The 14077-nt window shown below is 38.9% G+C and overlaps 1 protein-coding gene and 1 pseudogene across 2 annotated transcripts in view; one reads left to right on the forward strand and one right to left on the reverse strand.

Annotated features, from left to right (window-relative positions):
* RIT2 (Ras like without CAAX 2) overlaps positions 1-14077 on the reverse strand; it is a gene marked incomplete at both ends in the record, with an annotated part of 351386 nt that overhangs the window by 186226 nt on the left and 151083 nt on the right. The window lies entirely within an intron of this gene.
* On the forward strand, positions 8743-9870 carry LOC308423196 (glyceraldehyde-3-phosphate dehydrogenase-like; annotated as a pseudogene). Its single transcript has one exon. The product of its transcript is annotated as a glyceraldehyde-3-phosphate dehydrogenase-like (transcript).

Consider the following 14077-nt stretch of genomic DNA (forward strand, 5'->3'; position numbering starts at 1 on the left):
TAAAAAAAAGAAGAACATAGAAGCTAAAGATATAGCTGAGATGGAGTGCCTGCCTAGTATGTGGGGATCCTGAGTTTAATTCCCAACAGAGAAAAAAAGGAGCAGGAGTTGGAGAGGACATACTGAAGTTAGACCTGGGAAGGTTTATTGCATGGATAATACAGATATATTAACATAATACGGATATACACCCATGTATTCCAGTGTTCTTAGGTTTGTCTCAGGGAAGCTCATAAAGAGAAGGACCTAGCTGCCCGAAGACATTAATTTCTGCACTCTGCTAACTCCTTCCTCTTCACCTTCTGCAGAAGGCAGGCTACAATCCAGATGGTCTCAATGCCCCATCTGACTACCCCTGCTGTATCAGCCTTTCCTGCTGCTTCCTAACATCTGAGCATCTTAGTATTTAAACCATAACTCAGAGAATTTCTTTAAGTCAAAAATATGTTATGTATGTATCTTAGTCTGAACCTACTACTAAGATTACAAGGAGTGATTAGATAGATGCAATGGGTAATCTAATCTATGAAAATGCTTTTTTCCTGTGGGTCATCTATCCAGCCCCATGAATCAGTCTTGCTGCTTTACAAACAATGCTACAGTGTATATTCTTAAATTCTATTTCTTACTAATTTTTAGTATACCTGAGAAGTAAATGTTCTCAAAAAGAACATTCTCCTATTTTTGAGAAATTGTGATAATTTAACTGCCAAAGATATTGTACTAATAATGCTATTGCATATAAAAGTGGGTATTTCTTTTCCCATTCTCTAGGCTGCTGGTTTGTCTATTGATGGTGTACTTTGCCTTATAAAAGCTTTTCAGTTTCATGAGGTTTCATTTATTGATTATCAATATTAGAGCCTGTGCTACTGGTATTCTTTTCAAGAAGTTGTCTCCTATGCAAAGGCATTCAAGGCTACTGCCTACTTTTCTTCCCTGTAAGGTTCAGTGTAGGCTGGTTTTATGTTGAAATCTTTGACTCACCAGGACTTGAATTTTGTGCAGGATAATAGATATAGGTCCTATATATTCTTCTACAGGCAGACATCCAGTGAGACCAGCACTATCTGTTGAAGATGTTTTCTTTTTTCCATTGTGTATTTCCAACTTCTTTATTTAAAAAAATCAGGTGTCCATAAGTATATAAATTTGTCTGGGACATTGATTCAATTCCATTGATCACCATGTCTGTTTTAATACCAATACAATGGGGATTTTATTGCTATAGTTCAGCTTAAAATCAGAGATAATTCTATGTCCAGAAATTTTTTTTATTATTCAGGATTGTTTTAGCTCACCTAAGCTCTTATTTTTCTGCATAAAATTTAGTATTGTCCTTTCAATGTTTGTAAAGAATTGTGTTGAATTTTGATAGAGATTGTGTTGAATTTGTAGATTGCTTTTGATAGGATCACCATTTTTACTTTGTTAATTCTACCAGTCCATGAACATGGGAGATCTTTCTATCTTCCATTATTTTCTTCAGTCTGTCATCAAAGGCTTTAAGATTTTGTTATACAAGTCTTTCACTTGCTTGGTTAATGTTATTTCATTAACTCCCCCATATCAGAGAGAGGTAAAATCTCCAGAATATATAAAAAACTCAAGAAACTAGGCATCAACAAAACCAATATTCTAGGTTTTATATGGGGTGCAGATAAGGACCCCAATAGAAGAATTAGGAGAAAAATTGAAAGAACTGAAGGAGTTTGCAACACTATAGAAAGAACAATAATATCAACCAACTAGAACCCCCCCAACACACACACACACACACACACACACACACAGAGTGATGTCTTTATGCAGGTGAAGGCAGGCACAAGATAAGGCAGGCCTGTGATTGGGCAGTGAAAAAGAAAGGCAGGCAAAATTTCTTGAGAGGCAGGAAAGATAGGAAAAGAAGGAGAGAAGGGAAGATGGAGGAGAAGAAGAATGACCAACCCCCATGTGGCTTTAAATAGCCACATATAGCTATGAATATCCTTTAAGGGATGGATTATTACAGAACAATTTGTCTTATCTTGGTGGGCAGTTTGTATCTATATAAATTGGCTCTAAGTTTATTATGTGGACATTTTGTGGAACGAAAATTTACTGATATAAATCTGATTGATAAATTACAAGGCTCTAGAGTTTTGAGTTCACCAGATTCCTGGGAATGTAAGCAGAGATCCACGGGAGTGCAGCTGCTGCATGGGGTAAGTCATGGAGGCAGAGACCTCCAGGACAGAGAGTAGCAGGGCATAGCAGGGCATGGTGCATGAAACAACTAGCATTTTCTAATATTTATGGCTACACCCTCCAAAGCTCACAGGGATTAAACCACCAACCAAAGAGTCCACATGGAGGAACCCATGACTCCAGCTGCATATGAAGCAGAGGATGGCCTTCTCTTCCGTCAATGAGAGGGGAGGCCCTTGGTCCTGTGATGTTTTGATGTCCTAGTGTAAGGCAATGCGAGGGTGGTGAGGCAGAAGTGTGTAGGTGGGGAGAAGCACCCTCATAAAAGCAGGGGAGGGGATATGAAATAGGGGTTTTGCAGAGGAGAAACTGGGAAAGGAGATAACATTTGAAATGTAAATCAATAAAATAACCAATAAAAATAAAATATTTTTAAATTAAAAATATTGTACAGATCTAAACAGGAAATTCTCAATAATGGAATCTCAAATACTGAGAAACTCTTAAAGATGTGTTCTACATTTTTAATCATCAGAGAATTGTAAATTAAAATGGCTCTGAGATTCCATCTTACATCTGTCAGAATGGCTAAGATCAAAAACTCAAAAGATAGCACATGGTGGCATGAATGTACTTCTGGTAGGAGTGCAAACTTGTACGACCACTATGGAAATTAATATGATGAATCCTCAGGAAATTTGGAATTGACATACCTCAGCATACCACTCTTAGGCATTACCCAAAGGGCATTCCATCCTACCATAGGAACACTTGCTAAAATATGTTCATAGAAACTGTTCATAATAGCCAGAACCTCAAAGTAACATAGATGTCCCTCATCCTAAGAACTGATTTTTTTTAAGTAGTGTATTTACACAATGGAGTATTACTTCACTATTAGAAAAAAAATGGTATTGTAAAATTTGCAGGTAAATGGATGGAATTAGAAAAAAAAACCATCCTGAGTGAGGCAATGCAGACTCAGAAAGATAAACATGATATGTACTCACTTATACATGGATATTAGCTGTTAAGTAAAGGATGATCACACTCCAATTCACAGACTCAGAGAGGCTAAATACAGGGAGAGTTCTAGGTACAATGTATACATCTCCCTGGGAAGAGGAAGTCAAATAGATTTCTGTAGGTGCACTGGGGGCAGTTGAGGAGGAAAACAAAAAAGATCAGGTTGAGGAGGGAGAGGAAGATGGAGAAAGTACTGAAGAGAAATTAGAATGGGGCATCATTTAAAAGACAACATGGAAACCTAGTGCAGTAGAAACTTCCTGAAACCCATGTGGGTGACCTTAGAAAAGTCTCCTAGTATATGAAATCACCTAAAACCAACATCTTCTGTAACTAGACAAGACTCCCAGAGGTGGTACTGGAACACCAACCCAGCCACAAAATCTTTGATCCATAACATCTCCTGATAGCAAGGTACACTTGGGCAATGGTGGCTCAAGAGTTTACAGATGTGGCCAACCAATGACTGGTAAAACTTGAAGACCTAGATACAAGAGAGATCCCATGCCCAACACTACCTGGATGATCAGAAACTTCAGGCTGGATGACTAAGAGTCATGAGCTAGAAACAAACACTACAGACAAAAAGAAAATAAAATTCAATGAAACAATCCCTAATAATATAATCCTAAATTGGTGCCTAGCTCAATCATCTTCAAAGAGTAGATTTGTAACAATAGGCAGAGGTAGGGAAACTTCGAAGACGAGGGATATGAAGGATTGTAGGAGCCACAGAGGTCAAGGACATCAGAAAAATATGGCCTACATAATCAACTAAGCAGGACTCGTAGGGACTCATAGAAACTGAAGCAGCAATCAGAGCCAACATGAGTTTACATTAGGCCCTTTCCATACATGCTACAGTTGTAAAGCTTGGGTTGTTGCAGGCTTTCTTACAGTAGGAGTCAGGGTATCTTTGGTTCTTTTGCCTGCTTATGGGACTCTTTTACTCCCACTGGGTTGCCTAATTCAGCCTTCATATGAGGTTTTATGTCTAGTCTCATTGCAGTGCTGTGTTTGGTTGATATCACTTGGAGGCCTGTTTATTTCAGAAGGAAAGCAAAGGAGGTTTGTGTCTTGTTATGCTAAGTACCGATTGTTCCCAGAGACCCTGATAATGTTGTGTGACCTTGCCTACACCCCCAAGTTATTTCTGCTTGATGAATAAAGATGCAGTAGCCAACAGCTGGGCAGAAGAGACACATGTGGGGTTAGGGTCCCTGGGCTTGCGGTCAGAGAAGAACCATACAGTGGAAAAAAGTTAAAGAGAGGAGAAAGCACATTGGGGTAAAAATCTTAAAACCATGGTCATGTGCATTAGCTAATTGGAGTTAAGAGCAGCCCAGAAAAAAACATGAGCAATTTTATAATGGAATTATTGGCTGGAAAATAATTATAATAGAGGATAGATATCTGCCCAGCTCTTGTGATGATTAAGACTTAATATAAATATAAAGGTTGTATGTTTCTTTTATCTGGGAACTAAGTGGTCAAAGGCAGGGTAGAAATCTCAGATTGAGAAGAAATATTTCTGCAACATTTGGGTGGAGTCCCTCCTCCAAGTCATTCCCCTCACTTGTTTTTGATGGACTGTATGTTATGAGAGAGGAAAAAAAACAGAATGGAGAAAGAAAAGGTAATCATCATTTTCAAACCAAGGTCCTCTCCTTTCATCCCCTCAGTACTACTTTAAACTAATTTGTTTGCTCTGGATAAAAAGAACCATGTCTATTTGATCCGTTCATTATTTTGACTTATGTTGTTGATCTCCTGTGCTGATTTTTCATTCATGTATTTGCTCTACTTACTGATTCAATTTATTGAATTAAAGAATCTGTGGAGCTTGTTTTAAATGTGTTAGTTGTTTTCCCAGCTGAGAATTATTTTAATTTGTGCTAGACACATGTCTTTCTATGAAATATTCTATGTTTAATATAAAGCAACATATTTGATTATTTCTGTATTAACTATACCATGAAAATATAATAAACTTGGAAAGGAAAAATTCACAGGGAACAATATTTAGAGAATGAATGATAATCTAGAAGAGTTTAATGATCTGATTAATAGTCATATATAAGCTATATTAAAGAAGAGAGGAAGATATTGTGAGGGGGTACCTATAAATTCAGTATTTAGATACTGAAATCAAATGGTTACAATTTCAAACTCAGCCTGGGCTACATGGTAGAACTCTATCAAAAACTAAAGAAAAAAAAAAAAAACAGTCCTTGTACATAATTGTGTTCATGTTCAATCTTTGTCTTTATAGCCTGAAGGCATAATAAGGGAGTTACCATGCATGTCACTCCGGCCTGTGACTCACTTAGAGTGTCATCGTTCAACACATATTATTTCAAACTCTCAATTTCCTTGTTTATGAAAGAAAGATTAGAACATATTTAGCTTACCCTATATAGAGAAGAAAGAATCAATTGAGAGAACAAACATGAAAGCGCTTTGTTGAACTTTTTAAATACCTTACAGGTCAACCCTATTATTACCTTCATTAAAGATTCAACAAAACAGACATTCTTACTGGGAGAAAAAGCACAAGACCCCTGTGAGCTGCAGTGAGTATAGAAATGGGAAGTTTTCAACCACGGTTATCAGACAATTCACAAGAATCAAGTCAGAAACCTTTCCCCAGTAACACTGGTACAATGAAATGCTCACACACTGATGGGATGGTTCCAAATAGCCAGGCTTCCCTCTGTCACTCTCACAGAATCTGGGCAAATGCTCATCTTAAACATCCTCAGAGGCTGATGGAACAAGGAATCTTGAGCATAAGCTCTGCAGCCATGTGGCATCCAGTGACATGATATAGAAATCTATCTCTTCACAGGGACAGCTTGTGTTTAGCATGTTGTGTCTGTTCTCATTAGCCCATGAATTAAAGATTCTGAAATAGTGTGCTGTCTGCACTTTATCTGTTAATGTCAATAGCTGCCTGCTGTAAGTGAAACTTCTTGGTTAATTATTCAGGAATATTACTCGTTTCCATTTGCTACTCATAAGCATCAAAGTACTTATGAAAACGGACTCTAAAAAAAAAATGTTATCTACCAAAACAGTTTTGGCATCTTCAGTGCTATTTTGAGTAAATATTGCAATTTGATTTCTTTTCTTTGATATCTTCCCTTGAACTCCTAGTGTGGAAATTCTGTGAATTCTGAAACAAATAAATAATCTCTGATAAATATCACCATAGTGATTTGGATGCAATGTCCCCATAAACTACAGATGTCTGAATACTTGGTTACCAATTGTTAGTTAATTGAGGAAGATTAAGAGGTGTAGTCATGCTGGAGGAAGTATGGCATTGGGGCCAGCACTGAGGTTTCAAAAGATCTGCTTCATTTGGGGTTAGTGTTCTCTATTCCCTGTTTTGTGTGAAGATGGAGCTCTCAGCTGCTATTCCAACACCATTCTCCCCTTCCTGTTGCCAGCTCCCCTACCCTCAGGATGATAGACTGTTGTCCCTCTGGAACCATAAGCTCCAAATAAATTCTTTGCCTATAAGTTGCTTTGGTCGTGCTGTTTTATCACAGCAACAGAAAAGTAATTCAGGCACACTCCGGGTTCTTAATGGGTGGAGTAAAAATTTTTTGAGGAGGGTGGGGAAAAGGCATGGACTATTTCCTTCCTGTGCCCACCTAGGAGAATTATAAAATATTTCTGCCTCATGTTTAAATAATAAATAAACAGACAAACACACCATCGAATTAGCTTTTTAAGGTGCTCCTGGTATAACAGGCACATGATGTTGTTTATTCTTACCAGAAAGATTCTGCTGGTCTCAAGATTAGCACATACATATAGAGCACACACACACACACACACACACACACACACACACACACACACACACACACACACACCATATTACTCTCTTAATACAAAAAGACAAAGCAAAAAAGCAAATCATTCACATATTTGACACCATGACTAGTGACTGAATATATAAGAAATGAAAACATCAATAAAAACATAAAATACCAAAAATCCAGCCTTATTCACATTGAAATATGTGCAAGTATATCAATGTACAAAACCCATATGTCCAGTGAACCATAGAGATTAAAATAAGATAAGAACAGAGTGCTGCTGAATGAGAAAAAGGTCCAGGTTAGGAAACAAGTTGAGATGGTTTTTCTGAGATTTATTATTCATAAGATGATACTGAACTTTAATACAAATCACTTTTAAAATTAATATATCATCACCTTAAATAACCAACCCTGGTTCTAATGTATCACTGCATAGCAGGAAAACATCCAGGGCCTGCATATGAAGGGGCTAGACAGTTTTTTGAAGGACACCAAATAATTTATTTGGCTGGTGTTTGTGTGTATATAGGAGTTGGGAAATTGTTGGGTTTTGAAGAGACAAAGACTCATTATGTATTCCTAGCTGGCTAAAGACTTACTATGTGAACCAGGGTGGCTTTGAACTCAGAGCGCTCCCTGTGACTGTGCCCTGAGCATGCTGAGCTCACAAGACTGCATACCAGACTCGGATGTTTTCATCTTTTAGAAAGAGGGAAGAATAGAATCAGTAAATATAGACAATTTTTAGCCAGTATCCATTACTATAACATATGTGAAAACCAAATCTGAAAACAGTACAAAGAGTAAATCTTTAGTCTCAATCTTATTCCTTCACAAGTTTAGTATCTCAGTGAAGATGGAAATCAGCCAACAATTTTATAAATGTTGATAACATTGAGCAAAGTCAGACTAAAAATTAAAATATGACTGGAAATACTATCTTTTCCCCCCAGAAAACACCATTCTCTCCATCAAATTGCTCTGTCTCTCTGAATTTTTAGAAAAGCAATGTGTCATGGATGGTATACACACTCTGCTAAGCTTATTCATTAAATATTTATTGAGCACGTGCACATGTCAAATATCTAAGATTTAATGTGACTTAAAAGAAATCATATAATAAAGAAAATATTCATAGATAAGCACATAAGAGAATTATAGAAATATATTAAAATCAGGATACAGGGAGAAAACTAAATTTGACTGACAGTTTGAACACCCAGAAAAACCAATGCTAAAGTCTAAAATGACCACTTGCAGTTCCTTAAGACTTAGGGCTAAAGATATTGTCTTTTCTGGAGTTGATCAAAGGGGTGTTCCTTCAGTATTAATCCATCCGAATCTATAGGGGGTTTCCAAAGACATGTTCTGGTTCCAACCGTGGCTATGCCAAGCAATGTCCCTGAACCTGAAGACACTGGAGACAGCTTATCTAAGATAAAAGGAGAAAATAAAAAGTGTGTGAAGATGAACACAGGTGATTGAAATCGACTGAACTTTTGTGCTTAAAAATAATCTTGTTGAAAAATGAAAATGTGAGGTCTTTGTTCACATTTATGTATAATTAATAACAATTCTTAAGAAGAAATATTAAATGTCCATGAAGCAACTAAAGAAATGTTCAGCTCTCTGCTCCTTCCTGTTCTACATACAGCCGCATCTTCTTGTGCAGTGCCAGCCCCATCCCTTAGACAAGATGGTGAAGGTCGGTGTGAACGGATTTGGCCGCATTGGGCGCCTGGTTACCAGGGCTGCCTTCTGCTCAGGATCTAGCAAAGTGGAGATTGTCGCCATCAATGACTGCCTCATTGACCTCAACTACATGGTCTTCATGTTCCAGTATGGCTCTACCCATGGCAAATCCAATGGCACAGCCATGGCTGAGAATGGGAAGCTTGTCGTCAATGGGAAGCCCATCACCATCTTCCAGGAGCGAGATCCCGCTAACATCAAATGGGCTGATGCTGGTGCTGAGTATGTCGTGGAGTCTAGTGGTGTCTTCACCACCATGGAGAAGGCCAGGGCCCACTTGAAGGGTGGGGCCAAAAGGGTCATCATCTCTGCCCCTTCGGCCGATGCCCCCATGTTTGTGATGGGTGTGAACCATGAGAAATAATGACAACTCCCTCAAGATTGTTTACAATGCATCCTGCACCACCAACTGTTTAGCCCCCCTGGCTAAGGTCATCCATGACAACTTTGGCATCGTGGAAGAGCTCATGACCACAGTTCATGCCATCACTGCCACTCAGAAGACTGTGGATGGCCCCTCTGGAAAACTGTGGTGTGGTGGCCGTGGGGCAGCCCAGAACATTATCCCTGCATCCACTGGTGCTGCCAAGTCTGTGGGCAAGGTCATCCCAGAGCTGAATGGGAAACTCACTGGCATGGCTTTCCGTGTTCCTACCCCTAATGTATCTGTTGTGGATCTGACATGCTGCCTGAAGAAGCCTGCCAAGTATAATGACATCAAGAAGGTGGTAAAGCAGGCAGCTGAGGGCCCACTAAAGGGCATTCTGGGCTACACTGAGGACCAGGTTGTCTCCTGTGACTTTAACAGCAACTCCCACTCTTCCACTTTTGATGCTGGAGCTGGCATTGCTCTCAATGACAACTTTGTGAAGCTCATTTCCTGGTATGACAATGAATATGGCTACAGCAACAGGGTGGTGGACCTCATGGCCTACATGGCCTCTAAGGAGTAAGAAACCCTGGACCACCCACCCCCCAGCAAGGACACTGAGAGCAAGAGAGAGGCCCTCAGTTGCTGAGGAGTCCCATCCCAACTCAGCCCCCAACACTGAGCATCTCCCTCGCAATTTCCATCCCAAACCCCCATAATAATAGGGGCCTAGGGAGCCCTCCCTACTCTCTTGAATACCATCAATAAAGTTCCGCTGCACCCAAAAAACAAAATGTTCAGCATCCTTAGTCATCAGGGAAATGCAGATCAAAACAACCCTGAGATTCCACCTCACACCAATCAGAATGGCTAAGATAAAAAAAAAACTCGGGTGACAACATCTGCAGTCACAGAAGTGGAGAAAAAGGAACACTCCTCCATTGTTGGTAAAATTGCAAGGTGGTACAACCACTTTGGAAATCATTCTGGAAGTTTCTCAGAAAATTGGACATGCTACTACCTGAGGACCCAGCTATAACACTCCTGGGTATATACCCAAAAGATGCTCCAACATACAACAAGGGCACATGCTCCACTATGGCTATAAATAAGCCTTATTTATAGCCAGAAGCTGAAAATAACCCAGATGTCCTTCAGTAGAGAAGTGGATATAGAAAATGTGGTTCATTACACAATGGAGTACTACTCAGCTATTAAAAACAATGAGTTCATGAAATTCTTAGACAAATGATGGATCTAGAAACTATCATCCTCAGTGAGGTAACCTAGTCGCAAAAGAACACAGTGGTATGCACAGTTGATAAGTGGATATTAGCCTAACAGCTAGAGATACCCAACATACAATTCACAGATCACATGAAGGTCAAGAACAAGGAAGACCGTAGTGTGGATGCTTCAGTCCTTCTTAGAATGGGGAACAAAAGCAAAACACTCATGGAAGGAAATACAAGGACAAATAGAGGAACAGAGATTGAAGAAGAGATCATCCAGAGACTGCTCCACCTGGGGATCCATCACATATACATTCATCAAACTTAGACACTATGGTGGATGCCAATAAGTGCTTGCTGACATGACCCTGACATAACTGTCTCCTGAGAGGCTATGCCAGAGCATGACAAATACAGAGGCAGATGCTCACAGCCACTGGGCGGGAAGAAAGATCCAACTTCCATAATCCCTCTGACCTTCCATACATGCAATGTGGAATGTAGACTCACAATTAATTGATTGAAATAGTGATATTTAAGGCACTGGATCAGGCTTTTTGTCATCTAAATAACCTATATTATGATCTCCATGCTATATATATGAAAATAATCAGGTACAGAAATACTGAATGTGGCCAAAGTCCTGGAACTTTCAAGCAAATTGATGGAATTACCATGCTACTCTCTTGTAAAAGGAAGAGTGACGTTTAATCATTAAACATGCCACTGTATTCTGTAACTCTAGCTGAGAAACAGAACAGTAATGGCAGAAATGTGTTACTTGGAAAGAAAAGGCGTTCCATCATGTGCCACCCTGACTTGTGCTTGTTTAGTTAGAGTTCACACTAACTTGATATCTGGGACACAGATAACTGGAAATAACAATTATGTGAAAGATTAAAACCTGAGTGTTCCCCTGCACAGAAGCAATGATAAGGGAAACGCAGTACATGTCCATAATGGTATTTTATTGAGCCATGAATCACAGAAAACCCTGTCTTTTATAGGGAGGTGTGTGGAACAGGAGATCATCGCATTAAATGAAATAAGTCAAACTCAGACAAATAATGTGCTTTTTTGTAATATAAATAAAGAATAAACATTTAATTTTAAAAGGCATTAATAAAAAAGGGGTATTTTGAAAGAGGAAGGAGACAGTGGGGAATAGAGGGATGATGAGAAGGGTAACATGAGTGGTGAATATGAGGAAGGCAGATGATGCATATGTGAGAAGAAGGCCTGGTAAACATTCTGTACAATAAATCATGCGAGAAAATTAAACACTGAATAGAACAGGAAAGGATGGGCCACTAAGAGCCAAAAGTTGTTTAAACTGAATATGGGAACAGTAATTAAGATATAAACTTCACCTATCCAGAATCAGTTCTGGTAGAATAGAACAATTTTGATGGAAGAGATTTTCCCAGTAGAGTATATTTTATGTTTCAAAAGAGACTGATTGGAAATAACTCTGACAGCTTTCTTCGGGTTTTGCTCGTTGGGCCTGAATAGGGTTAAGTGTGGTTCAACTTTTAGGCAAAGATACATTATTAAAATTTTAACATTTATTAGAACCAGACTGAGGGGGAGTAAGAGAGCTACAGGGATAGCAATTGGAATGAAAATTAATTAGCATGGAGTACAATGATACAAATATAAAATATCATAATGAAGCCCAGCATTTTTTACAACAAAACTTTTAATCAAAAAGAAATACAAGGACAAAAAGTAGAGGGAACAGATACTGAAGAAAAGGCCATCCAGAGACCATCCAACCTTGGTATACATCCCATCTGCAGATGCTGTACCCAGACACTATTGCTGGTGCCAATACTATGATACAGGAGCCTATTATGGCTGTCCTCTGAGAGGCTTCACCAGCATCTGAGTAAGACAAATGAAGTTACAGCCAACCATTGGACTGAGCATGGGGACCACAATGGAAAAATTAGGAAAAGGACTGAAGGAGGTGAAGGGGATTGTAACACCATAGGAAGAACAACAATATCAAGCAACCAGACCCCCCCCCCCAGAGCTCCTAAGGACTAAACCACCAACAAAGGGAGGGACCCATGGCTCCAGCTGCATGTGTAGTATAGGATGGCCTTATCTGGCCTCCACCAGAAGGGGGGCCTTGGTCCTGTAGAGGCTTGATTCCCAGGTGTAAAGGAATGAAGCAGTAGTGGGAGGGTGGGTGAGTGGGTGGGGAACACCGTTTTAGAGACAACTGGGAGGGGGTGGGATAAGGGTTTTGCAGAGGGGAGACCAGGAAGAGGGGTAACACCTGAAATATAAATAAATAAAATAACCAACAAAAATGTTATTCATAAAAAAGAATATTTTAAAAACCAATTAAATGATTTTTTTTAATTTTCATTATGTAACTAAGGTTATTTGATTACTCAAAAATAAAATGAAACAACTTTCTACTTATGAATGAATCAAATTCTCTTTGCCATAAAATTTTGGGTAGATTTGCTTTTCTCTTTGATTTGTTCTTCTCATCAAAGATTTAAAAGTTCATGGCTGCCTTGGGGTGGCACAAGTCTACTAAAAGTTATTTCTAATAGCAATTATTATTAATTGCTATTATCTATTAGATAGTATCTACTAGATATAATATAATACATATTCTAATAGCTGCCTGTCTATCTTGGGTTTGTCAGGATGTATTTATTTTTTTATATTTTACTGATTAAAAACTACTGAAATCCATCCTGGAAAGAGCCAGCATCATTGTTTAGAAAAGGATCCCTCCCATGACACTCCAATCAGTAGGCGTGATGTTAAGGACATGATCCAGTGAAAATTAAGCAAAGAGAGAACACGGCAGGATAAACACTGGTTGCTAATTGATTTGGTGTATACAACAAGTAAAGAGAATAAAGTTTTAGGAGCTCAGACAAACACACAGAACTTCCAGTTGCACATTAGGCTACATTTTTGAAAGCTCATTGAGGAAGAATAGATCGTTCTTTCTCAGGAAAATATAACAATCTTGTTCTGTCACATTTATAAACATCCTGAGATTTTAGAGTTGGATACAAAGCCAGCATTAGAATGAGAGAAGCCAGGCTCAGAGCAGGGAAATGCCTTCTCTCTGGAGAGCAGTACAGCCAGAAACAGTCTACACTTTTCCTGAGCATCTTCAAGTTTGGCACACACTGTGCTCCACCTCAGTGATGAAGGTCAGCCACTGCAGCCTCTGGGTCTCCCTCTTCCAACCAACAAATACTGTATCTATGTATGGAATTAATTTAACAACTGTAGTATTCTGGCTCCATGTTATGGACCAATAGTTATGTATTTGTATTCACATTGATCTATTCTCATCTGTCTGTGTTTAAGACCACATGCATTCTGATACCCTGCTGCACATCTACTTCAAACACCAATTAATCCTCAGCAAGCACACTCTAATGGGGGTTAATTTCCAAGGCTCCATCCTTTCCACTGGCTCATTCCTTACTGGGAACCCTAATGATATACTCCTGATTTGAACTTTCTCTAGATAATCAAGAATGTAGTGATTATGGGATGAAGTCTTTCTACTCCACAAGTAAGAAAGTCAAAGTCCAAAAGAAGTGGTAATGACATCACTTCCTCTTCACTTATTAAAACATAATCTGGTCAGATAAATTCAGTTTCTTAAACCACAGGTGCTACATACAGACTGC

Source organism: Micromys minutus (genome assembly GCF_963924665.1).
Source record: "Micromys minutus genome assembly, chromosome: 8".
Classification (NCBI taxonomy): Eukaryota; Metazoa; Chordata; class Mammalia; order Rodentia; family Muridae; genus Micromys; species Micromys minutus.